At 41.3% G+C, this 27,470-nt stretch overlaps 1 long non-coding RNA gene across 2 annotated transcripts; it reads right to left on the bottom strand.

Annotated features, from left to right (window-relative positions):
• Positions 1 to 27,470, bottom strand: LOC149912603 (uncharacterized). 2 transcript variants are annotated; one of them, XR_016461879.1, is made up of 6 exons: positions 24,077 to 27,470; positions 21,336 to 23,209; positions 8,456 to 8,561; positions 6,474 to 6,710; positions 4,632 to 4,815; positions 1 to 397 (listed from the first exon to the last, which is right to left on the bottom strand). It is a non-coding gene; the product is annotated as an uncharacterized LOC149912603 (long non-coding RNA). The 2 variants fall into 2 exon arrangements; XR_016461878.1 differs by lacking the exon at positions 1 to 397 and having other exon boundaries at positions 3,820 to 4,815.

Here is a 27,470-nt window from a genome sequence, read left to right as displayed (position 1 = left end):
TGTGACATAAAAAATAGCTGAAATATATTTTTAGTGCTTTTGAAAACTTACTATCACACAATGTTTGGTTTCCTAGAATAAAGATGTAGTAAATTATGCCTCTTATTTAAATAAATTGACAGAATTTTTTCCATCTGTGGGATCATAACATAGCAAATCTGGCTCCCCAGAGTCCTCATACCCTGTATAAGACAGCAATATCTGTAAGATTCAGCACAGTTTTGGATATAAACAGAACAGGTGCAATTCAGACAGAGACAAAGCAATAGAATGAACTTCCCACTCCTTTATCAGCTTCTTGGGGACTGGTGGCTTTTGTCCTTGACAAATTGCACGTGTGAAGTTGTTTGAGAACTCCAGTGCAGCCTTCCACTTTGCAGACAGGTACAGATTCATTCTGAGGGCAGAACATAGCAAGGCCATGAGGTTTTTTTGGACAAGAATACTTGCTGAATACCTGAACACCCTACGTCGCCTGCTGCCAACAAGCATCTGAAGACAATCAGTTCTTCACAGAGACAAGTCTCCCTTTGTGTAGGAAAGGTAATCAGTAACCTTGTTACTAGTCATTAGACTTACAAAAGAAATAGTTTATTGTATTTTATTTTGACTGAAAGACTCTAATACGTGAGATACAGTTTAATAATATTATGCCATGACATTATTAAAAATTATTAAACTTACCTAATGAAGCTTTCTGCTGATGTGAATAAGCTAAACCAATTTTGTCGCTCCTAAAGGAAAAGACTCAGGAATGTTTGGGTGTTATGAACAAGAACTGTACCTGATTTTTTCATTCTCCATGAACATCAAGTCTATGTTTTTTTAATATGTTGCTCTCAGCTAGCAATGAAAGCCATTTTCAGGTTATCAGTGCTGTCAAAAGTTTTGTAAGAGTGAGGTTTTCCCTATTTGTATCAGTACTTGCCTCCAGGCAGGCACCTTCTTGCTTTATCAAAGATGCTAACATTTATGCTCAGCAAAGTAGAATGCATGCTAACCCAAGCAGACCAGATGATACTCCAGCCCACAGGCATCACACTTCAGGGCCAGTGAGTTTTGAGAAAGGCAAGAAAATTCTCCCCAGCTTGCTACAAGAAGGGAAAATTCACAGAGAAGAGCTCACCAACTGATGCTTTCAGGGGGGAAAAAAAGAAACAACCCAAATAAAAATCAAACATATCCATCAAATAACTATCTTCTAATTTGGGAACAGATATCCCAAGAATATGTGTATATATATATGAGCAAAACAAATTGATCTTTTAGATGTAGATACTGGAAAGAAAGAAAATATTCTTTTCTTGGTTGATTCCCACACTGCTCCACTGAGTAAAAGTGCTAACACGAGACAGGTAGGGAACACAGAAAGATCTATAATGCTCAGTCTGACTCATCTTTCATTTTACGTCGAGATAAATTATCTAGGAGAATAATTAGCGTGACGAAACTGATAATGGCACTTACTGCCATTCTTATCAGTATCTAAACAAGGACTATAAGAAAGAAGAGGACAGACTCCTTAGCAGTACCTGCTGTGATAGGACAGGGGGAGTTTTAAACTAAAAGGAGAGATTTAGATTGCGCATAAGGAAAAAGATTTTTACAATAACAGTAGTGAGTCACTGGAACATGTTGTCCAGAGAGGAGGTGGCTGCCCCATCCCTGCAGACACTCAAAGTCAGGCTGGATGGGGCACTGAGCACCAGATCATTGCAGGAGTGTTGGACAAGATGACCTTGAAAGGTTTCTTCCTACTCAAACAATTCTCTGATTCTATAATTAAGTCATGAGCTGTTTTTTGCCTGCAGGACAACGTGCTCTAAGGAGCAGAGGTAATGTTATTTGAATACATAACAAGTACATCCTAGTAATATAACTTTTCTGAATCAAAAGTGGTCTAGTGAAGTTACAAATATCTGACATAATTCATCTGTTTTCTGTTTTGCCTCAGTCTCCTGAAAAGGTCTCCTCAGCACGTGGGGAAGGCTTCCACACTCTTTCTGGAAAACCAGCACATCTCTGTGACTCGCTGAAGTGCTCTACACTAATGCCCACGTCATGGGAACAAAAGCATGAAATGGAGGCCTGTATGCAGGGAAAGGGCTATGACTTCATCAGAATGCAGTGGGATAGCTCACATAATTAGAGCCTATTAGATAACTGGAAGAAACCTCTTGTTTGCACAGCCTAATAAATGCAAAAGAGACAACGCAGTCCAGCACAATCGGAAACAATCCAGATTTCTGGAGTGCACTGATGATCCTGACACAGGTGACCAAAAGATCAAGTGTAGATATCCTGACTAAACTCAAACATAAGCAGCAACAGATGACCCAGGACAAACACAGAGTCATTATTCCAACCAAAGTCCATCTGGAGGTGAATCTGGTGAGGGACATAAAAGGCAACAGGAAAGACTTCTACAGGTACACAGGCAGGAATATGAAAACGAGGGAAAATAAGGGCTCAATGCTGAATGAAGAAGGAACCCTTTGCAGAACACTGAAAAGAATGAGGTATTCAGTGCCTTTCTTACCTCAGTCTTTCCTGGTAAGACTGGCCTTTAGGAATTCCTGACCCTTGAGAAAAAGAGGGAAGTTCAGAAGCCAAATAAAGACCTATCCTGAGCAGAGGACAATCAGGTTAGGATGCATTTCAATAAAACAGGACGTGAGCCCAAGGAACCTGATGGGATGCACCTAGTGAAGGGAGCTGCTCATGGTAAGGCCTCTTAATTATCCTGGAAAAGTGGAGCAGGTTGCCCTGACATGTGTTGGCATCACTATGCAAATGATATGGCTATGATGGCTTTAGATACTCAAATGAACAAAGCCCTGAGCAACTTGGTCTGACCCCAAAGCTTGTCCTACGGTGGGACAGAGACTTCCTGAAGCCCCTTTCCAATCAGATTACTGTGAGGTAGTAGCATCCCATGGTCACTTGCTCTCCACAGTCACTGGCATCACCTGGATAAAGAGAGGCAGGCAGTTGCATGGCTTTCATGCTCTGCTTACCTACTTAGGTATGGAATTTCCACCTACAGGCATCTTACTTCAGTTATAATATCTGATATTTTCTGTAATTTATTCAGCCTCTGTTCCATGAGCCTCTGTTCTCTGTCATTCCTATGTGATTTGTGCACTGTTGTTAGAGTCCTGAAAATTTCCCTTCCACCTACTTTCTAAGCTGTCCACAGTCTTTTTTAATCTTTATCCCACTTTATCTTATTCAACTTCAATTCCTCAAAAAAACAACAACAAAAAAAAAGCCACGTTTAAGCTCTAAGAAGTGATCCGTGTATTTCACAAGTGTCAAAGTAGCTCAGTAATTTCCATATGAGCAGCTGACTATTATTTCCATATGAGCAGCTATTGGAAACAAATTCTTCAGTCACTTTGCTAGGGCTTTAGGCATTCACAGTTGTTAGAACAAAGAAGAGAATCCCAGTCTGGAAGCCAAGCTGTAAACTTGGCACACAAATGACATTAAGGAGATGAGCTTTAAAAGCCATATGCCTCAAAACTAAATACTGCAAGCATGGACTGTAAGACCTGTAAGACTTTATGAAGCATTGTATAGTTTCTAGCTTTTAAAAAGGACACATGCAACATCACGTTCCAAAAATAGTTTTGCTCATCTATAAATAAGATGATTTGTAAGTAGTCAATAAATAGACAGTATTCAAATATTGCTATAAATGAAAAGGGTTTATTTTATCACTTTGAAAAAGGGTATAATTATACCCTTTGTTTTAAATTTTAAATATATTTATGTACCTATATTTTTAATATATAGTACTTAACAACAGGGCTTGTATAAAGCTGGATTTTTTAGTAGGAACATAATTCTGAAAGAAAATTAGAGAAACATAGAAAATTACAGAAAAATAGGAAATATTTCAGTAGCAATTAGTGGCAATGCAGAATGCCTATGTGGTCCAGGAAAATGTGACAATAATGCTGATCAATATATTACTTCAATAACAAGCTGAACCAGATACCTCTAACTAAAAGCCTTCACCAAGATGTTTTTGGTTTGATTTGGTTCAGATTTGTTGTGTGAATTCCTTTTATCATATAGCTGTGTTGCCTGACCTGTACTTAGTGTAGGAATTCCAGCCTGCTGTGATTTTTGGTTTTGCTTTTGTCTTTGCTTATTTGTTCACTGAGTGGAAGAATGTACACTCACAGGAACTAATGAAATAATTTGTAAACCTGTCAGCAAAAGACATCAGAATTAATCTAGTGGTGGTCTGGTAAAAGAGGAGAAGATAATCTCACATGAAACTTCCACATTTGCTCTGCATATTTCCTCCTTTATGCCTCTGCCTGTAGCACTACGCAGTGTGTAAACTCTGAAGCACGTGTGGTATTCCATCTCTAGCACTCCTATTCTTTGCATGAGTGTCTGCTTCAGAGCAGAGAGACTTTAGGAGACTTCTCAAGGATACAGCTGATCCAAAACCCACAGGGGCAATACGATTCTTAGCAACAATAGCTACTATATGAAATTGAGGTGACTGGGATGCTTGGATAGCTACCGTCTTATTTGTATTATGAGTTACCAGAAAATTAATGGCCTATTATGAGTAAGAGCAATCTACATCATCATTCTGTTAATTGGCACACCTTACTGGTATCTGCAGGGTTCCACACTGGATATTTGATGATTCATCAGTGGTGTGCACAACAACGGGCCTTCGGGATGGTAAGAGTTTTTTGCCTTGCACTGTTTGCAGGGCCCAGAGATGAGTGACCTTCGTTTCATCTTTTCTCAGGTCCTTCATGTCTCGTGGTACAGCCATCATCTTTTCTAAAAAAAACAGAGAAAAATGAATATTTAGGAATCCTTACAGATACTGTACAGATGGCTGGTTTAGTGACAGCTGTTAGAAGAGAGTTTAAGCCACAGTTCTATGCCATGTTGTCATTTTCTCAATTCCTTGAAGACCGACTAAATAATAAAGATGAAAAATATTAATCATTAGGATTTAAAGAGAATCTTCACAACTGGCTTACACAATAGAGAGGAGAAAGCCTTGTAGGGAATAGGGCAGGAGAAGCCCATGGCATCATACCTACATATTACGTATGGATTACATAAATCCATTGACAGTAAGACAAAGCATGGCTTAAACTGAAGTACAGAAGAATCCTAGCAGACATGAGGAAGAATAAACAGAGCTAATTAAACAATGAGATGTACTGTTGGTTCAACAAACAGGATCTACGTCATCTGACAGCTTCAATAACAAGTTAGACAGTGGTAAAGAATGACATACATCTGTGGTTGATCCTGTCTTTCTAGGCACTGATGGAGTAGACGGTACCTTAAGGCATCTCCTGACATTTCATACTTCATAACATGTATCTTCAGCTTTAAGTACTGGAAGTATCTGAGCTCTTTTTAACAGAATGGACTCCTCTCAAACATTTGAGAGCTGATGAAAAATACCTTATGAACTTTTTCCCCGAGAAAAGTTATTTAATTAATGTTGCATTACTGCATATTGTTGTTTTGCTTTATTTTAACCAACATTTTGGTTTTCAAGGGTTGGGTTCCTTCCACGTGAGGACTCATTTCCCAGTAAGTAGTAAAGCTTCTAGAAAACTTTCTGTGTAAAATTCTGACAGTAAAAAGCAACCTGATGTAGGAACCTGCGTGAACATTTACATCTGAGATGTCACTGATAAGAAAGAGTTAGAGACCTTGGAAGTTATTTTTTTTGCCACAAAGATTTCAGCGAGGCCAGTGGCAATATAAGTTACTACCATATCATCCAGATGATTAAATGCCACTTAAATGTTTTAAGGACAAGGAATAGTTCTGCTGCTTTATCTATTCTGTTCATTATCCTTCTCCTTAGCTCGTAAAGCAACAGGATAACAAATTCATTTGTATGACAGTGATAACTGTCCAGCAGGAACAAGCCTGAGACCATGAATTCATTTCCCAAAAGCCATCCATTACTTAATCACAGCATGTTTAACACTGGGATTCAGCTGAGTCACATACATTAACCATGTTATGCTTTCCTAATTGGAGACTTTAGTAGATAGTGTTTACATTAAATGTACATGAAATTCTGTTAATGAGTTTCTGATTCTTCCTCACGTTTGATACTTATACAAACACTTTAAACGTGGGCAAATATTGCACAATGACATCTCTATGTCTGTATATTCTCCTTCAACACATTGTTCATGTTCTTTTCATGTAAATTTGAAAGTGCACTCTATGGCAGTTTGTAAGCGGAAAAAAAATTAAGATAGGACTACTTCTATTCTCTGAACATAGATTTGTGAACAGAAAGTTATATCAACGTACTCACATTTATAGTGAAAGCCATTTGTGGGATTAATGAATCTTTGAACCAAGGAAAAGATATCACACAGGTGATTTGGATTATTACACTTTACAAATTAATAGAAAGGCTGATAGTCATAGTAATTAACTCAAAAGCAACTCACAGATCGAGCATACACTGTGGCAAAGCCCACTTCCAGATGATTCATAAATAGAAGAGAGCAAACTGATTAATCATTGTCCTGTGAAAAAAGTTTGCCAAAGTCTCTTATTGTACTTCTTTTCAGCTCCATCATTCCCTTGCATCTCTATTCCCCTTTCTTCACAGCAAGGACCTCCGTTATCTCCAGTGCGTGGACCTGCAAGGAGGTACTGTTGGCTGTAGCTTAAATGCAGCTCATCTATGATAAATGAGAAAGAGTAAAGCTAAAAAAAGAAGCCTAAAGCTTGTGGTTATACTAACTTTGATGAGAACAGAGTATGGATGAATGGCGATTGTGTGAAGGTCAGCAATTTCCGCAAAAGGAAAAGACAAAAACCATGAAAGACAGCACACCAGTATTGAGAAATCAGTCATACAGAGTGATCAAAGGGAATGAGAGGAAACTGAGCATGAGACATATTTGTGACTCATTGCAATATAACCAATAGAATGTATTACAAATTAAAAAGTCATTATAGAAATTGACAATCATACAGTAAGAGAAGCATAAAAGGTCTCAAAAAATCACATATGTAAAGCAGTTTATGTAAAACAACTAAAAAGATGTAGAAGAAAAGAATACTACAGTAAAATATCTGTTTGTCTTTTCAAGAAAGTACAACAGTCACATTAAAATCTTCTAAAGTGAAAAAGATGACGTTGCTAACGAGTGAATCCTTCAAAGATGTATTCATGTACATGAACAGTCCCACTTTAACACATGGAAACACGTGAGTAAAACTCTCAGCAAATGTTTTAGGACAACTTTGTCTCTTCTAACTTCCCATATTTTCTTACATCTATTCATTTACCTCCATCAGCATTAGCAGCAGTATTAATATTGGTTGATGTGCTGTAGTATCATTTACTCACAATTTCCATGTACTTCTATGGACAGCAGAGGAGTTACTGAACTCAGGTAGTCCCTAAGTGAATGCCCAGATCTTCCAGGAAGATCTTCCAGGTTGTGGATGCCCCATCCCTGGAGGTGTTCAAGGCCAGGCTGGATGGGGCCCTGGGCAGCCTGGACTAGTACTAAATTTGGAGGATGGTGGCCCTGCCCGTGGCATGAGGGTTGGAGCTTCATGATCCTTGAGGCCCCTTCCAACCCGGGCCATTCTATGATTCCATATTCTGTGATTCCAAGCCATGGTAGCATAAGCTGCTTTTCAGGGACAACTAGAAGGCCAGCTGTCTGCTCAGTTCCACCATTCTTCCCACAAAAATTGCATACCCAAACTGACTGCCAGCAGACAGTCAGACATCATATATTCACCATTTTTTCGCTACTGAAATAGAGGTTCAGTGTGATCCCTGTTGAGCAGACAGCCAGGTGAGCTTTCTGACTGCCTCTCACCACTCATACCATGAAGCAGTTACACAAAGAAAACACTGCTGCCAACATCCAAAATACACCTGCAATTTGGGGCATCATCACATCCACTCTTACAGACAACACCCCCCAACTCCTTTTCACCTTTTCCCATCAGATTCTCTTAGTACTTTTGCCCCAGTGTTTCCCTTGTGGAGGATTCTTACCCCATTAGTCTTGACAGAGAGTGGAAAAAATGTGATGAAGCAAGCATACTCACAGCGTTTGGTAGAAATTCATGGTGCTTTAGTCTGTAGGGGTAAAAATCAATGATGCTTTTTCACTTAGCAGAGGCATCTCACATGTGATATATGGAAATTTTTGGCTCAGTGTATGTGATCTGAACACTAAACTCTTCATTTCTTTCTCCTTTTCTCCACTGCGTTACATTTAATTTTTCCTTAACTGAGCAACATTGTGCAGTTGCAGTCATTACAACTGTTCTCAGTCTGGATTTACCTTTGGAGGTCAATACTAATTATTCTCCATACATCCCCCATTTCAGAACTGCAAGCAGCTTTCATGTCTTCTCTATAGTTTTTCAGTTAGTCCAGAAAAAGGTATTAACTCACCCTACAAATCTTGCCATGGGGCTGTTCTGCCATTCATACAAAGAAAACTGTCTTTCTTCTCCGCAGAGTACAATGAATTTTTCATCTTCTCACCTAACAATTATATCTTTTAAAGAATAAAAGTAAATACAAAATTAGTGAGGATTCAGTAACAGTAGGTCAGCTATAAATACTCGTAAATGGGAAACATATAGTGAACATCTTTGGAATTACAACATTACAGCGTTCTGATTTTAGGAAAGTTACAATTAAGCTCCACTTCCATACAACCAGCTCTATATTACAAACTCAACAAAAACGTATGGTGGAGCAGAAGTCCTACTCAGTGCACCTCGTGCCTTTTACCCAGTTATTCAGATACAGCACTGTCACAGTTCTGGCCTGGTTCAACCTGGTTCCCTGACTAAATGGCACAGGGGGACCCTGTGATGGGTCTAAAAACAAAACAGCAGCAACGAGCTAAGGGAGAAAATTAATTCACTAAGTATTAGAGCACAGTGTGAGAGAATGCAATATAATACAATACAATTGGAATTGTAGCTAATACATTAAATAAACAAGAGATTGTCCAAAACCAAAGGCCTTACTCTAATGTTGAAGGTGAGACAGCTAGGGAGCATACACTGCAGAGCCTAGCAGAAAAAGAAGTCTCATGACTCCCAGTTTTCTCTTTCCCTTTAAGCAGAAAATGGAAATGGAACAGTGAAGTATTCTGGGAGATACAGTTCATTCTTTCTCTTCTGTGAAATGTACCTGGAACTATCAACAATCCATGGAACTGAGGCCTTAACTCTTTAACTCCCCGTGCATTACCTGATGCTACGATGTGGAATACCAATAGCAGAAATCTTGAAACCACAACAAGTATGCCAGGGGACAACATCAGGGCCAACATTGTCTATCTTCATTAATGACCTAAACGTCCGGACAAAGTGCACTCTCATCAAGTTTGTAGATGGTACAACATTGCTGCTGAGGCACTAGTTGAGTGTGCTGCCATTCAAAGAGAGCTGGATTGGCTGCAGTATTAGGCTGAAAAGAATCATGTGATATTCAACAAGAAGAAATGCAAAGTCCTGTGTCTGTCAAGGAATGACTCCCCAGTACATAACGACAGGATGAGGAGAAGCACTACAGAGAGGAATCTGGGTTCTGCAGGACAAAAAGCTGACCACAAGCCAACACTGTGCCTTCACAGCAGAGGAAGTCAGCGACCTCCAGAGTCACGTTAGGCAAGGCATTGACAGCAGGTCAGCAGAGGAATTCCCTCTCCTGTACTCAGTTCTGGTGCGATACATCTGGAGCTCTGGGCTTACTGGTATGAGACAGGAAGCTACTGCAGCAGGTGCAGTGAAGGGGCACAAAAATAACAAAGGAAGAGGATAATCTGACATGAAGAGAAGCTGAAAGAACTGAGACTGTTCAGCCTGGAAAAGAAGAGGCTTAGGGGGATCTTGTTGATGATACAAATTCTTGATAGGAAGGAATGAAGAAGAGGGAGCCAGATTCTGCCAAGTGACAGGATAACAAGTGATGAACACAAAGTGAACACCTGTGAAAGTCTGTATAAATAGGAAAAACAAAACAAAAAAACAACAGTTTTACTCCAGGAGAAGTCAAACACTGGAACAGATTGCCCAGAGAGGTGATGGAATTTCTGGAGATGCTCAAGCCCAATTGGACACGTCTGCGAGCAACACCCTGCCTGAGCAAGCAGTGGACTAGAACATCTCCAAAGGTGCCCTTCCAGAATCTGTGATTCCAATTGAAATTCTCTGAAATTACTCTTTTTGTACCTTTGGGTGCTCCCAGATGAAATCATTAGGAATCACACAACTTCTTTCCCTAATAGGATATAAGAATCTAACACCTAGAGAGCTGCATTTTTCAAGACTGTCGTGTTGTAAGCATTTACACGGCTTCATTTTTCATGTGAAGCTATATTCATTCAATCTGGAGTTTACTTAAGTAGTTTAGACCACACTTCAGAACTTCATCACATCAGTGGTTCCACCCTCACTCTAAAGGTAATGCTGCTTTTCCTGAATACTCTCTGATTTGGCCCTGAGAGCTCACAAGCTACACCTGCTCACTAACTGAAAATACAGCAGCTAAAATTATTTCCTGATTTGTTCGCTTGCATCAGCCCAAGACATTTCCAAACCAAACCCTCCAGGTGGGCTGAGAGGGTATGGTTTATCTCCTCTCGTTCCTGACTATTGAGTCCCACCACGTCAGAAAGTACAGCACGTCAAAAAGTCTGTGCAGTGCTCAAAAGTGAGATGGGGAGAAGCTAGGTTGGCACGATGAGATATTCTGCACAGCCCTTACTAAGCTGATGCTCAGATAAATCCCTGCTGTCTAGTGTAAACTCCTTTACCTTTTACCTCCAGTTACCTCATCTAATGATCCTCTAGTAAGATGAGGTATATCCATTATGCCCTATCCCCCATTCTTCAGGTGCCCTCTGTGCTCTGTCTGAAGTCAACTCAGGCTCTGCAGGTGGCAGTATGTCCTACCTGTTGCTAAGTCCACACGTTCTCCTTTCCCTACCATGACACTGCTACCCAAAGCTTGCACAGTTTTAGAAGAAAAACAAAAGGACAAAAATGTTCTCCAGAAAATAAGTCCCCTTCTGTTAGCCTGGGCTCATGTAAGGGCCAGTCACTGAAGGAAGTTGTCGTAGCTTGGCCAGGTTTGGTGACAGGGAGCTAAGGGATCTATGGACTGGGAAGAGAAAAGGGTGGGGGAAGAGGCAAGAAAACCAGCAGCAGTGAACTAAGGGAAAAACTTCATTTAAAAAATACAGTGGCGGAATGTGAGATAATAGAATACGATGGGATTTGGAGTTAACAACTCAAATAAAATAGGAAAGAGTTTACAAAACTGCATTCCTTACTCTAATGCTATAGGAGAGACAGCCAGGAGCACAGACAGCAAAGAGAGGCAGTCTTGAGACTCCGCCAGTTTTATCTTTTTGTTCGAATGGAAATGGAACAATGAAGTCTTCTGGGAGTTGTAGCTCACTCTTTTCTTCTGAGATCAGGAAACCAGAAATGCTGACAAGCCACTGAGCTGCAGTACTAACCCTTTAACTCCCAGTACAGTGTGATGTTATGATGTGGAATACTGACCAAAAATCATAAGACCACAACAAGAGAGTACCTCTTGGAGCTAGGCTGCTTCCTGGGAAGGAGTGCTGTGTAGCCATAGAGCCCCTTCACCAGTTGGGGGAGCACAGTTTTTCTTGCTATGATTACTGGTCTACCTGTGAATACTTTGCCTGGTATCTCCAAGAATCTGTCAGAAACAATTTTGCTTCTTTGTGAGCAGGGCATCTACATTACCTTTATGTTGTGTGTTCAGACAGTGCTAGTCTGCAGCCATGTGCAAAGCCCTACGAAATCATTAGGGAAAAACTTGTGCCAAGACATCTGAAGGCACTTCTCCAGAAAATACAGGTGGGCAAAACAGTGTGCACCTTCTCTCTGCCTTTGATCTCTTACTCTGATTCCCTGAGAAGGAAAGTGCAGAGGCTGAAAGGGAACCACAGGGCACTTCGACAGCCCGTCCACCAGTAGGGATGCATGCGGGACCGTGGCTATGCAACATGCCCACAGAGCCACTTGTCTTCAGCTCTGACAGCTACCTGCAAGTCTTGGACTTCAGTGCCTCTGAATAGGGTGCTCACTCTTAACTACTGATACACTACAAAACATTTCAGATAGTTACATTTAATACTGTTGGAGCAAAGGTTTACTCTAGCTTGAATACATGGAAAACAGAATTTGCTTATAAGGCCTCCAAGGGTAGACATAATGGCTGCAATAAAATAAATCAGTGATCTACGTTTGCTGCTGTTCTCCATCCCAAACATTTCACTGTCGGAGCATAATCAGCTGAGACTACAGATGAGCCTTTAAGAAATTAGCTTAGGAGTTACTGTGCCGAGATCAAGTTACAAAACAACAAGAGGCTCTAATAATTGGATTCAGAGTGCATGAAATTGCTATTCAGTGTGAAGAATGATCATTTAATAAACCAACCTACTTGCCTTTCATCTGTCTTCACCACTTTCACCACAAGACTTACAGAAATGTCATTAGAAATTGACAGGCATCTCAGTTCATACACAGCCTCCTTCTGTAAGATAACAAATACTTAACTGCCATCCAGGGAGTAGGAATGTATTTAAGTTTCCCCCACAGCCTTATGGAGTTTGCATCCAGGTCACCTACGTTCCTATAGAGCATGCGAAGCACAAGGAACAGATGTAAAAGTATATACACACACTCAATTCACACCTCTCTACTTCTGTTCATTTTTTTCTCATGTGAACAAATGAAGAACCCATCTGGAGATCAAGGGGAAAACAAACAAAAACTGCACATAAATAGAAGGCATTCTGGGAACCTGTATAGATTGTAAGCCTGTGTAGCTACTTCTACTATAAACAGTAATTGAATAAATTGTTGATATGGTTTTCAGACTAAGAATTAGAGCCACATTTAACTCTCTTTCAGGCAAAGTCCCTGATCACGAGGCTTTCAGCTCTGCTCTTGTTGATGTTTCCTCACTGGGGAGCAGGAGGCAACTCTATGCTGAGAAGTTCATCAGCAGGATCTGTCTGGGATGGAAGACCCTTTCCCAGTCCTGGGCCTGTTTGTAGCTGAATCTTATTTCTCCTCTCCAAAGTCTCAAGACAATACTGAATCCTGTGCTCCTGCACTGCCCTATACTGGTCAAGTGCTCTCATCACCTTATCCAACAGCATGGCCTTAAAAGTGCACAGAACTGTGCTGCAGTTCAGCACATACAGGACTGCTGAACGTGACAGGCAGCTTCAGAGACACCCAGACTCGTCTGAGCCAGCAGCAGGAAACAAGGAGCACCCTAGAGCACCTCAACTTTCATCAGTGCCTGCATGTGGGGAACTGAGCCAAGTTCCTAGCTCCATGTGCACACCGACATGAGGACACCTATGTTCAGGAAAGCAATCAACTGGAAATTGAATCTCACTCTTCCTCTGAAATGTTGCAGTCTTCTTTACAACATTTTTAGATGACTGTATATGAACAGGAAAAAAAATCCATAAAGACATGATTTAATTAAAATTTGTCACCTTCGCTTGATCTTAAAGAGCACTTTCTCTATTAACAAATTTGATACATGAAGAAGGAAAGACAATTCAATCTCTACAATCTCCACTAGATCTTTTTTTCTCTCTCTCCATCAAAATACTTCAAATCCCTTTCTACACCCTTGGTATTCACCCAAAAGCTACTATTAAAATCCACCCCATCTTCATTCTTAATTTCATCTTTATAGATCAAAAGTATTTAAGATAATCTGTGATCCTGAGCAGATCCCAAGCAGCAGCCCAAATACAAAGTGACGTATATAGAATAGAAAAAATAGGATATGCAATAACTATTTCTCCTGCTATCATAGAATCACCGAGGTTGGAAAAGACCTGCAAGATCATCACCAATATTTCTCACTAAACCACGTCCCTCAACACAACATCTGAACGTTCCTTGAATGCCTCCTGGGTCGGTGACTCCACCACCTCCCTGGGCAGCCCATTCCAGTGCCTGCCCACTCTTTCAGAGAAGTACTATTTCCTAATGTCCAACCTGAAGCTCCCCTGGTGCAACTCGAGGCCATTTCCTCCAGTCGTGTCACTAGTTACATGGGAGAAGAGGCCGAGACCAGCTGGCTACAACTTCCTTTCAGGTAGGTAGAGAGAGCTATAACGTCTCTCCTGAGCTTCCTCTCCAGCAGATTGAACAATGCCAGCTCCCTCAGCCAAGTTGGTAACAGCCTACACCACTCTGTTAAAGAGAGGAGCTGCATAATATTGTGGCAGATTAAAATTACTCAAGTACCCCAATAGGCAGGAAGGTAAATATTAAAACTAAAGTCCAGTGGGATCAAAAGAACCAAACATATAATTTCCAATCGTGCAAATTTTAATTTCATTATTAGGGAGTCACGAACTTCATGGAAACCAGGAGGATTCACCTCTTAAATAGATTTTACTACGGGTGTTTTATCATAGAGTTCTGCACTGAGCTCTCAGGTTTCCTATAAAGCTGCAAGGAAATCTGCCCCTCCAGCAAGTCTGTTACCTTGAACACATCCCATGTCACAGTGCATCTGGGAAGAGTGACAACTGCTAACTCTCCTTGTACACTTGTGTGTGCATTTACCCTAGAGGTCTCCCTGTAAGCAGTAAGCAAAGGCTGTCATTGCTCCAGATGTGTGATAATACGAGATCAATGTCTGAAGCAGCCTGTCTGACAGTGAATCTCTGCTTTGAGGAAGATGAGGAAGAAGGTTAGATATTACACGGACTTCTTCATTATTCACATCTGTCACTTTTATCTCAAGCTGTGAGTAACTGTCTTATTTTGTAGGTTTTCTTCACAGCTGCAAAGCTCAAGTCTTTTGCTTCTGCCTTGCTACACATTCCACTGCAGCCACAGATAAGGTGCAAGATGGGCACCTTATCAGATGTTCCCCCAGACAACAGAGGAGATGCAGCCAGCACAGCTGCTGCTGCCACATGGCATTTCTTATCCCCCTGACATTTCAAAAACACAGGAACAGCTTCAGCTGTCAGTGAAGTGCTTTCTGAGAAGGCATACTGCTTTGGAAAGAGTAAAGCCATACTGCCACATTATGTAGTACAGGAGATGAACCAAAGATACGCATACACTACAATTCACAACAAGATTTACTTACATACTAAATAGAGATATAGAGAGTTTTTTAGATGGCTTTCTTAAAGTGACTGCCAGCTCGAGGCAAGGCAAAAATAAGAGATACATAAAATGAATACATAATAAGCAGTTAAGTTAAAAAAAGAAAAAAGAACAGGGCTCAGATAAGGTCAATTTGCAATAGCTTAATAGGTTTGGGATGAAAGATGGGATTTGTGACTGTGATCAATCTGTAATACTTAGAGTTAAGGTCTACATGAAAATCTTTCAAAATGGAAAGACTCATTGGTATGCCCTTACCTTTGTCAGCTGCTCACTTCTTAACTGTATACTGATGATCTTAAAGACAACTGCCATACTCTATTTCAGGCTATGAGTAAATACATGGAGAATACTCAGTTCTGCAGTGCTGGCTGTCTTGTTATCTTTTTGGCAAAAATGCCGGTGGCTGAATGGTGCCTTTAGAAAGACCTGACATTTCCCAAGTGAGCCTGGAAAGGAACACATTCTATCTTCTCTTCCCTACAAAGTTCCTGCTTAGCCCAGATTTCTGATTCAACAGAAGGGGAATGCAAGCTCATCAAATATGCCTGTAGTGTATGGCTACAGCTCTCCTGAGCTCTAAAACATTACATCTTTTTCTGCGAAAGGTACATTTGGCATGCAGGTTTGCCCAGGGAATATCAGCTTCTATGTTCTCCTTCATAATTCTATTCCATTTAGTCAGAGCTGCAGCCAAACAGAGAATGCCATGACCATTGCTACAAACATCTCAAATGATCTCTAAAAAGTCAGAAAGAAGATCTGAACTTTGAGACTAATGATGACTGACGATGGTTACTGCCTGAGTTTGTAGCCCCATCATCTGGAAACAGTGATGAAGTGAGAACATACATGCACACACAGCTCCAGAAATTAGATTTCCTGCACCATAAATTGACCACTTTCAATGGTCATTTCTTTCTAATAACTTGCAACTTTCCATCCTGCAACAAAACATCATCCTTCAACCCAGTAGAGATCTGTACTGTTTCCTTTATGTTTTGAAAGTTTTTATGAGATAAGAAGAGACCAAGGGGAGAAGTTGAACATACTGCTCATTTTCTGATGAGCCATACCTGTAACATACTCTATGGGATCCTCTTACTTTCTACAGCATGTCATTTTTAATTGCCATATCATAAAATAGTTTTTAATGCATTGAACATTAAGGGATCTAAATCTCTTTAGTGCTCATGGATGGTAACCTCTCAAGGTTCATACTGAGGCCAGCTCCATATAATAAATAGAATGTGGGCAAAAAAGCAATAACAGAAATTAATGACAAGTATTGTAGAGAATATGTGAAACACTTGAAATGAGATCTCTAGGAGTTTTGCATTTCCAATAATAAGCCAAAGCAGTAAGTGAGGGAGGAAGGAAGGAGGGAAGGAAATTTTCTGTTCTTTCCGGGGTAAAGTCACTTATTACTCTCTAAGCAAAAGGTTTTATACAATTTAATACAGGTCAATACTGTCATGATGTCTGAAATCAAACCTATACAAGGAAGAACCCAAAAAAGAAATCAGATGTGCATAGGCTGGGGTAAAGCAGTAAGAAAACCATGGTATCACTGTACTCAATAGAAGGTTAATCTTGAAGATATGAAAGTGCTGTCAGCAGAGGCATATGCAATGTTTCAAAAACAGTAATGTATACAATGCAATATGAGCCAGTCTGGGGAACTTAACAGCTGTCTTATCCTGACTAACTATGCAATTTACAGAAATCTGTGATTATTTAAGAAGTCTGGACAGCAATACCTATACTAGCAGGAGCAAATGGGATCATTTTAGCTAAGATGAAGATATTCCGATCAAATTATCTCCAAAGAATGAAGAGAAATCAAATTTATGTAATTGAGTTTGTTCAGCATATAGGTATTTGAAACCAATTAAGGTTATTTAGATCCTCTGTGTCATTAATGAGCAGTTTCAGATGAGGAAAAGCTCTCTCAACGCACCATTAACAAGCCCAGCAACACTTGTGAAATGAGCTGCAGCTTGGACACACATCAGTGCATCAGGTCATACAGGAGGAAATGCCTTTTCAGAGCACATTTTGACTGTTCTCACAAAACCAGTCAGAAAGCTCCCCATCTGTCTTTTCCAAAGGTATTTTTAGTATCTGAGACAAAGACTTGTTACAAAAGCCTATTAGAATCCTAACAGTTGATAATTGTGGGGTTATTTTATTTCATTAAGGTTATTCTTTTTTGCTAGTTTCAGTGTCTGAACTAAATGATGTTCATTAGTTTGCAAATATTAGGTCTTGTACCTAAGTGCATGTATTTGTAAGTATCCCAGTAGATATCTATGATACATGAGCACTGACAAGTTTCCATGAACGACAGTGCTTGGAATACCAAATTCATTCTTGCTTACATAAAGGATTTTTTCTAATTCTATTTGAATTATTCTAAATTATTCTAAATAATACACAATTTTTTCTGCTTGTTATATGGGTAAAAAAGCACGTGACTTGTAACCACTATGCTATTTTGCAATAGCATCTACGTCATCTCTGAAGTTTTGAAAACTTCAGATTCAAAAAGAAGCTTCATCTCATCTCACATTACTTACATGCCAACCGTAACTGTTAAGTTGTTCTGAGTATCCCATAGCCAAAGAAAATGCAAGTTTTGCATATTTTTCCTTTTCATACATTCTTCCTCAATTCTGAAAGGCATTTTCCATAGAATAACAGAGACTTCTGCGTCTAAGGAAGTCCATCTGTTAAAAATTAGATAATTTAAACAGATTCATCTTCACAGGCTAAGTTTATACTCAGCAGCTTTCCAGGAGGAGTGCCCAAGTGATCATGACGGCCAAGTTCAAGGCTGGGCAAGCTGTGGTCAAGGTCTCTATCTACTGCAGTTTAACAGTCACATCACTTCTGCTCTGACCTGTACAACATCTGAATGAATGCCACAGGGTAAGCGGGTTAGATACAAGTCCTACAAAACTCAAAAAATGAAAGACAACAGTCACAAATCACAGCAAATGAAGGGGATTTTAAAGGCTTAGCCTTCTGGCTGTTTGTTGTAGCATGTTTACTTCGCACTCTGAGCATGTCTTCAGTTGACAGATGAAAAACATTGTTTTTACTCATAATGAATAGGCATACAAGAATTCTGAGAACCTTGATCTTGCCACAGTAAACTCAAGAGACTGGAAACTCTTAAAAAGCACCGTTGGGAAAGTTTTAACAATTCCATCAACAGCAAGACTGTTCCTGACTGCCTGATCAGATTGAAGCAGGGTGGCAATAAATCTCATCAGCTCAGGATGAAGAGGAGGTAGTACTGTCTGGACACCAAAGGAAAAAGAGGACTACGTGGAAAAGTTTGCACTTCAATAAATGCCTGGGGAAAAAAAAAAAAAAAGAGGAAACAACTAAATCTGAGAATAAGGCACAGAGAGGAGTGAATACAGCTGAGATTCATCCAAGCAACAAACTTACGAATGAATCGGTGATGCTGGGGAGATGAAGTCAGCTATGCCACCAGACATTAAGATAGAGATGGCAAACAATACAGAAAACAGAATCAAATGAAACTAGACCTTTGACTTCTAAAACGTCCCCACATAATCACTGCTAAGCTTTCTTTGAGCAAACCTAAAACCATGCCTGCTTTCTTGTTAACTTAGTAAGAGATTAAAGCTCATCGTCCAGAATAAAGTTTCAAGCCAAGCTGGATTACCAAGGTAAAATCAAGAATCTGTAAACAAGGGGAGGAACATCAGATGAAAAGCCAGAAATGTAGTTAAAAGGCAGGCAGTGCCCAGCGATTTGAGATAAAGGGCACAGACTTCACCTACAGATCCAGTAAATTGACACTGCACATGCTACTGCAACTGAAGAGCATGGGAAGCCTCCGCAGCCCTCTGATTGCTATTAAATCTTGGTAGAGGAGATCCTAATAGAAAAGAAATTAGCTTCAAGCCAAATACAAATGAAAATCCTTTCATTCAGCTGCGTTTGCCATGCTGTACACTGATATTCTCTTCCAAATAATAATAATCTGACATTAAATTTGTCTGCAAGGCCCATAATGTGACTTAATTGCATATTAAGACACAGATTTCCATTGCTCTGGCCCCACACCATCAGTTTGAGTCGTGTGTTAAATGCAGCATATTTCAGATCAAAAGCCAGATGCCTTGACCATGCGACCTCTACTGTGAGTCTTTTACTGAACTCCATGAATTCATGTATGACTGTAATGCACCCTGAGCCTTCTGAGTTCATAGGATGACACTGTTTAGGCATCTCATACTGCTGCAGAGACCTCCAGCTCCAATTCTATCTATCTGATCCACACTGAATCTTCTTCATTAATTTGTCAGTCCATCACCAAGAAAAAGCCCAGTCCCTCTGCAAATAGATGCAATAGGGGAATCCCAGGTTATGAAGGCAATATTTACATCCAGATGCTTTTTCACTTTTTCTTAGGGCCAGCTTGACTTCCTTGCTAGCATCACAGACATCACACTGCCAAGGCCTGTCACCTCTTCTGGAAAACACAAGTGCAGCAATGCTTCTTCCTTGACAGGAGGATAGGTGACAGAAGGAGGCCCTGGCCTTGCCCCATCATCAGTCACATAAGACCTCTTCAGAGGAGCTGGGGCAGCTTTCTTGTCAGCTCTGTGGTGGTTGGAAACAGATCTGAACAGCTCTGTCTACAGTTAGACATGTCTCAAGCTCCCAGGACAATTTCCTTCAAATTGCTCTCCCAAAAAAAGTACTTCTAGACAGTAAGCCTCAGTAACAGAAGAGGTCTGTCTTTTCAATAGAATTTCTGTTTCTTAGCTAAATGCCATAGCAGTACTCTTCAAAGCAGGAAATCTGCCATAATGATTGTCTCCAAGCCACAAATACGATCAGGTAGAATAATGCCCTCTGATCTTTAACTTGACACAAAACTATTTACTTGTTGAAGTAGATAGGTAGGAAAGGAGCATTTCAGAAGACCCAGAGCCAGTCATTCACAACCTTTAAACGTGCATCTGCATAATCTGGAGTGTGTGAGCCACAAAAGTGTCTTAAATGGAACCTGCCTTCCAGGAAGAGATGGCAGTTTGACTCAATAAGTCACGCTGCAACTCTCAGCAACACAGAGCATACACAGCTCAGTGCTCAACTCCTTTCCTGACATTAAAGGCTACAAGTGAACAGGACCGAATGGCTAGAAGTGCCGTGGATCTCTGCTCTAGGCATCATTTTCACCTGTTGATTCAGTACTGCAATCAAGTTTTAAGTTTCCTTCACAAGAACTCCAGCTCCCATTTAGTACCAGTGATTATGCCACCTGGGTTATCCTGCCTTTGTCTAGAAGTACAGCAAAAAGCTGGCATATTGGGAAATTATCCAAAGGGGAGTATCCCTTCAAATAAGGGGTGTGCATAGTGTTGTGCAGGGATCAGATGCTTCTTCGGTGCTGCATAACTTGGGGTTCTTAGCATCTAAAGGGACATCAGTTATTTATTATTCTGTCCTTATAGCATTCGATCTAATAAACAGCAGGTCAAATGGTCTCTTACAGACTCTGAGTGCCTTTCATACCAGGATCCTAATGGACCAGTACTCCCCCAGCACCAAACAAATACACCAGGAGTACAGGACAGAGCAGTTAAATTGTTATCTTCCTCAAAGTACATAAAACACCACATCCCAGAAAGAACAGTACTGCATGGAAGGATTTGTCTGCCTCCTTAAAATAGAATTTCTGTTCTCTAGAATCAGCCATCCAAAAATTAAGACATATTATCTTAAGTTAGTATTTACAGTCTCTATATATTCAGCAAAGAGAAAGGAGTGATTAAGGATAGCAATCCATACCCTTTCAAGACAGCCATCTGGGATGGGAAAGATTAAGCTTCCTCTGTAGATGCACTTAGAACATCCATAGCAGCCAAATCTGATCTTCAGCCAGCTTAACTTCACACCCAACGGTTACAGGTTTGATGTCAAGTGAGATGATTTGTACCCCAGTTGGTACTGACAAGGAAGTCAGAACAGGCTGGAATCAAAGTATTTGAAGTGTACTAAGGACAAGATAAGTAGAGCCATCTATATTGCTACATAGAAACATGGGAATTTTAAGAAATACATACATCATCTGGTACTGACGATCCATTATTTTGCTATGCCCTCAGTGCTCCACACAGTTTTGCTGGATTTTCTTCATCTTGTAATGAACAACTCACCTGTTGACTCAAGACCAGAGAAATGTATTGGTAAGGACTGGGAACCAAAAAAATCCATTTTTGACTAGCAACTATTTCTATAATATTATAGGGATGTTTTAAATTCTTTCTTGCTATAACAGAGTGACTGAGTTACTGGCCCACCATTTTCTACTACCTGAGCATCTCCAAATATACTGCTATGCACACACAAGCATAAACAGAGATTATGTCAACCTCTTATTTAAATAAACTTGAATATAGGAACTCAAGAAAAATAATTTATGATTAATGTGGCATTTTAAGTATTTACAGACTCCTTCTCCAGCTTACTTTTAGAACAGAAATTCTTACTGATGTTTTCATGATGTCCATTCTTACTTCTTGACTTCCATTTTGCCTTCTTGCTTCCAAGAAAACAAACGATAAAACAATACTATTAAGCGATTAGTTCTCTGCTTAGATGCCTCTGCTTGCAAATTGTTCTACTGCAGGATTTCTCTTTACTCCACAATACTACAGTTTGCCAGGTTTTCGTGTTTGCCCTAGATAATTCCCAACTGCAGTGAACACATGCTAGAAAACCTTAGTTATACTGTATAACCAATGAATACGCAGACATTATAATTACGAAACACAAGAGAGTTTGGCTAAGCAGATTATTACATACACCAAAGAAAGAATAGATCTTTCTTGCTTACGCTTACCTGGGCTTGCTGTAAAACTCCAAAGAAGGGATCTCCAGAAAAAGATCCTTCCCCACTGGTAGTCAGCTCTTAAATGGGACTAGGAGAGGTGCAGCCAGCCTCCACTCCTCCCAGCAGCACAGCTGAATTGCCTTCACCTGTGCTCCCAGGGCTGACTCATTGCTCGCCTCAGGTGATCAATCAGAGGTTCAGGCCATTCTTCCCATACATATATACACCATAAAAATCAAACTACAGCTTCAGAAACACATGTAAGCACACTGCTTACACATCCTTGCTTCTCGGCCTGGATGCTGGGTTTTACCCAACCTGAGCTATTGCTCCCCTCTACTCTGGCCTTGTGAGGCCCCATCTGGAGTACTGCATCCCAGTACAGTAAGGATGTGGAGCTGCTGAAGCAGGTCCAGAGGTGGCCTTGGAGATGATGAGAGGGCTGGAGAACATTTCCTGTGAAGAAAGGCTGAGGGAGCTGGGCTTGTGTAGCTTGGAGAAGAGAAGGCTCTGGGCAGGCCTGATTGCAGCCTCCCAGTACTTGAAGGGAGCTTACAAGTTTTTACACAGTCTGCTAGTAATAGGACAGGGGGAAATGATTTTAAATTAAAAAGGGGGCAATTTAAGTTAGATGTTAGGAGGAAATGCTGTACCCAGAGGTTGGTGAGGCGCTGGCACAGCTGCCCAGAGAAGCTGTGGTGCCCCATCCCTGGAGGCGCTCGAGGCCAGGCTGGATGGGGCCCTGGGCAGCTGAGCTGGTGGGGGGCAGCCCTGCACATGGCAGGGGTTGGGGCTGGGGGGGCCTGTAAGGTCCTTTCCAATCTAAGCCATTATATGATTCTATGATCTTCCAAAGGTATGTGAAGGTTGACATGTTTTTGCACCTTTTTAATCACTATAAATTAAACCATTTCACAATGTTAGATTAAGGATGATACTTACTACAATGGTTATGCAAGAAGTGCAGATATGAGATCAGCCAGGGGCTTTTATCCCTCACCAACTCTTGATTAAGGCGAATGCCAGGAAGTCCATGGAAAGCAGTGACTTCATAAGGTGACAGCCAAAAGCTAGACCCTCAAATAGGAAGGATCTGCATAATTCCTTCAAAAGACACAACAGTAGAGCTGAAGTTTTGGCCCTGAAAGCATTGCCCCAGCAATCTTTGTATTCAGATCTGCAGCAGTGAATTATGGCTATATATTTTTATATAGAGTTAAATTATTAAATTATTAAATTATAATTAATCAAATTAATTAAAGGTGATATAATTTAGTGTGTTATCATGTACAAATAAAAAATCCCAGTTGTTATATTCTTCCAGACAAAGATTTTTCACATGCTTTGAACCATTAAAACAAGGACATCCAGAGGTTCTAAGGACAATAATAGCATACACTACTGAGGGATATTTAAGAAAGTTTATAGGTTATTAAACCTTGTTCAAAGCATGCAATTAAACTTGGTGCTATTTTCTTTTCTACTCAGAACTTAATATTCAGATGAAAAACTAACTACTAAATGGGACTATTACATTTCTACTATTTCTAATGAACAAGCAACTTTCTTTCCAACAACCAACACAGAAGTCTGTTTTTATATATTATCACTCTGAGTTACATTATCCAGTTAAAAATACCCCACATGTAAGGGAATCTATTCCTTTGAACACAGAAAATAGGCAGTTATAACAATTCAAACAACAAAATGTTCCCTCGTGTTACATAAGAAGACTTGAGAAACCAGCAGACCATCTGGCAAAAAAAAAAAAAAAAAGTGTACTTTACTAACTGTGAACTTGTGGAGGCTTTTTTTCTTAGCATAAAACCAGCCAGCATTCCTTTACCTATTAACTATTTTGAACATGCACTGGAAATCAAGGGCTGGCACTGAAGATAAATACATGTCACTTTTCTACAAGGGAGACATTACAAAGAAGTTGTTCTTACGTGGTAAATAATAGAAACTCACAGAAGAGTAGGATGAAATAGTGCAGTTCTTCGAGCACTTTGCTGCATGGCTGCCAATCTTCTTTCTAACTTCTGAAGAAAACACAATGGCTCAGCTGTGAAAAGTTTCCTGGACTATCAAGTAATTGGAAGGGAAAAAAAAAAACAACAACAATGAAGACTGATAATGCTCTGTTTTACCTAACATAGTAATTATAACCTCATATGCTGTTTTATTCCCTCACAATTACTTGGCCCTGTGCAAATGGTTTCAATATATTGATATTACAGTGAAAAACAAGTAGATAAAACAAGGTTTTACCAACACATCTCTTTTAGAAGCCCTATTTATTAGTGTGCCATTTTCAAATTTAGTGATAACATATTTTAAGCTAGGAAGAGAGTCATCATCATGCTAATATCTATTAATCATTGTAATTACAAAAAAACAATTAGATACATGTTGCATCACCTGACTGAATATCCCTATGATGCATCTGTAGTTTACATCTACTGACTTTCTGATTAGCAAAAATAAACCAAATCAAGTAAGACCTCTCATCTGTGGCTTGGTTTCCAAATTATATTCAACACCTAGCACGTATATCTTCTGTTACTGCAGGTCTGTATTTGTGCTGTCTATTTTCATGTCACATCACCGAAACCTTTTTTCCTTGAGCTTGTTTTTTTAAGTGTTAAAGATGATGCCTCAGTTAGATGCAGAGCCAGCTCCAGGCACAAGAGATGTACCAGCAGAACCAGAGATACTAGGGTAGCAAAGTACAGGACCCAGACCTCTTTTATGCCAAACAACAGAAACTTTTGTAGAGCACTGAATTCAGGCCATGCAGCACGCACGCAAATGCTGAACAACCGAGTCAAATACTTAGTTCTTAATGACAGTAAATCTTCATGTAGGTGTTCTTCAAGGTACTGTGACACTCGTTTCAAAACTGACTTGTTTCTACCTAATTCAACTCTGTGGCTATTTGTTATTCTGGTTGTCACACTGCTGCAGCACTCTAGTCACAGGCCATAACCTCAGTGACTAAGGACTGAACAAACAGGACACAAAGCTGCCAGGTGGCCTAGAGAAAATGAGTTTTCCTCTAGTCACAGCTAAATAGAGTGGATTGCTGAATGTTTGGAAGAGAGCACCGAAGAGAGAAAACCAAGTTTTAATCTGCTTCTCTGTCTCAGAATTTGGAAATTACTTTGTTTTCTGACAAAATTATCCACAGACAGTGTGGATAGAGACAAAAAATTTATCCAAAACCCATAGGAAGTTAAAGAATTGTCTGGTTCCTACCCCTCTCCCCCCAAAATGAAACTGGAAAAAAAAAAAATTGGAGAATAATGAGAGAAGCTCAGAGAGGATACAGTCCCTGAGGAAGGGCAGGAATTCAGTAAGAAAAGCCTGGTTAAATGTGAGGCAGGTGTCTGATCATTTGAAAAAGATAAGCATACTGATGTGGATCTGAGATTCAGCTGCAGTCATCAAAGGCTTTAGTGAGAGAAATTCTAGAGAGATGTCAAGGATGGAGGATGGATTGTTGCCATGATGAAATCAGAGGAGAGTTCAGAATACCTATAAGTTTAGGAATGGAATGCCTGGAAAGAAGTTAGAGGAGTGGGGGGAGGGAGGGGTCACAGGTGGGTTTCCTTTGTGTAGGAAACAAAGAAACTGAGTGCAAGAAAGGCATCTGAAGACACTAGAAGATTACATGGAAACAAAATAGAGAAAAGCAAATGAGATGTTTGTATTAGTGACAGGAGGAAAGGAAGAGTAAGTGGCAAGAGACAGAAATCAACACCAAGAGAGTGTGTATAGTGTCTTTTATCATAAAATCCTTAGGGTTGGAACAGACCTTTAGAAGTCATCTAGTCCAACTCCTCTGCAATGAACAGGGACATTTACATCTACATCAGGTTCCCCATGGTTTAATCCAGCACACTGCCTTGAAAGTCACTAGGGACACAGCATCCACCACATCTCTGGGCAATCTGTTCCACTGCCTTACCACCTTCACTGTAAAAAAACTTTTTCCTTATATCTAACCTAAATCCATCCTTTTTAAGCTTGAAACCATTTCCCCTGGTCCTATCACAACAGACCCTGATAGAGAGTCTATCACCTTTGTTCCTGTAGCTCCCATTGAGATACTGAAATGCCACAATCACCTCAGAGCCTTCTCTTCTCCAGGCTGAGCAGCCCCAGCTCTTTCAGCCTGTCCTCATAGGAGAAGTGCTTCACCCCTTGGATAATTCTTATGGCCCTCCACTCAATACAATCCAACAGGTCTACGTCTCTCCTGTACTGAGGACTCCACATATGGACACAGGACTCCAGGTAAGGTCTCACCAGCACAAAGTAGAGAGGAAGGATCCCCTCCTTCACCCTGCTGGCCACACTGCTTTGGGTGCAGCCCAGCACACGGTTGGCTTTCCGGGCTGACTCATGTCCAGCTTCCCATCCACCAGCACTCCCGGGTCTTTTTCAGCAGGGCTGCGCTCAATCCTTTCATCCCCCAGTCTGTACTGCTAATGGGTGCTGCCTCAGCCCAGGTGCAAGACCTTGCACTTGAATTTGCTGAGGCTCTCCCAGGCCGAGTGCTCAAGCCCGTCCAGGTCCATTTGGTGGCACCCCATCCCTCCGGTGTGCTGACCACAGCCCACAGCTCGGTGTCATCTACAGACCTGCTGAGGGAACACTCAGCCCCACTGCCAATCTCACGGACACAAAAGAACATCAGCCCAGCAGCACCCGGGGCTCCGCAGCTGCGGCGTCAGCCTTCCGCCGGGCGCGGCCGCGGCCACTCGGCGCCTCCGGAGCTGCGGCCGCCGGGCCGTCAACGGGAGCCGCGCACTCACCGCTCGCCCGGCGGCGCCGACGGCCGCCCTCGCCGCGCGGTCCCGCGTCCGAGCGGCTCGCGGCTTCTCCTCGTTAAAGCGGCCCGGGCGATCCTCGCGCCCCGCCGCCTCCGCTCCGCCCCCGAGGCTTTTTCCAGGCGAGCCCCGGCGACGTCCCCGCCGCGTCGGCCGCTCTCGCGAGAGCCGCCCGGCCGAGAGCCGCGCGGCCGCTCCGTCGCCTCGGGGAGCCGTGAGTGAGGGAAGCGGCCGGAACCGCGCCGCGCCTCGCGGGCCGTCGCTGCGCTTCTGGCGGGAACGGCTCCGAAGCGGCGAACCTCGGCGGTCGAGGCGTCCGCACTTCGCGGTGATGCCGGAGGACGTGCCGCAGTGTGGGAAGTCTCCACATAACGCTCTGGGACGGCGTCTCGGATAAAGCAGACGTTCTTCGCGGTTGCGGTGGCGGCCTCCTGCAAGCAGGAGAGCCCGAGAAAGCAGGGTTCCATCTTTCATCCCCTCTGCCCGACGCTGCTCTCTTTCTGCCCCGGTTCCTCACAAATGCAGGCAAA

This window comes from Phasianus colchicus, chromosome Z (genome assembly GCF_987193195.1).
Source record: "Phasianus colchicus chromosome Z, bPhaCol1.hap1.1, whole genome shotgun sequence".
Taxonomy (NCBI): domain Eukaryota; kingdom Metazoa; phylum Chordata; class Aves; order Galliformes; family Phasianidae; genus Phasianus; species Phasianus colchicus.
Note: the sequence above shows the minus strand (reverse complement) of the source record. Positions and strands in the feature narration are given on the sequence as shown.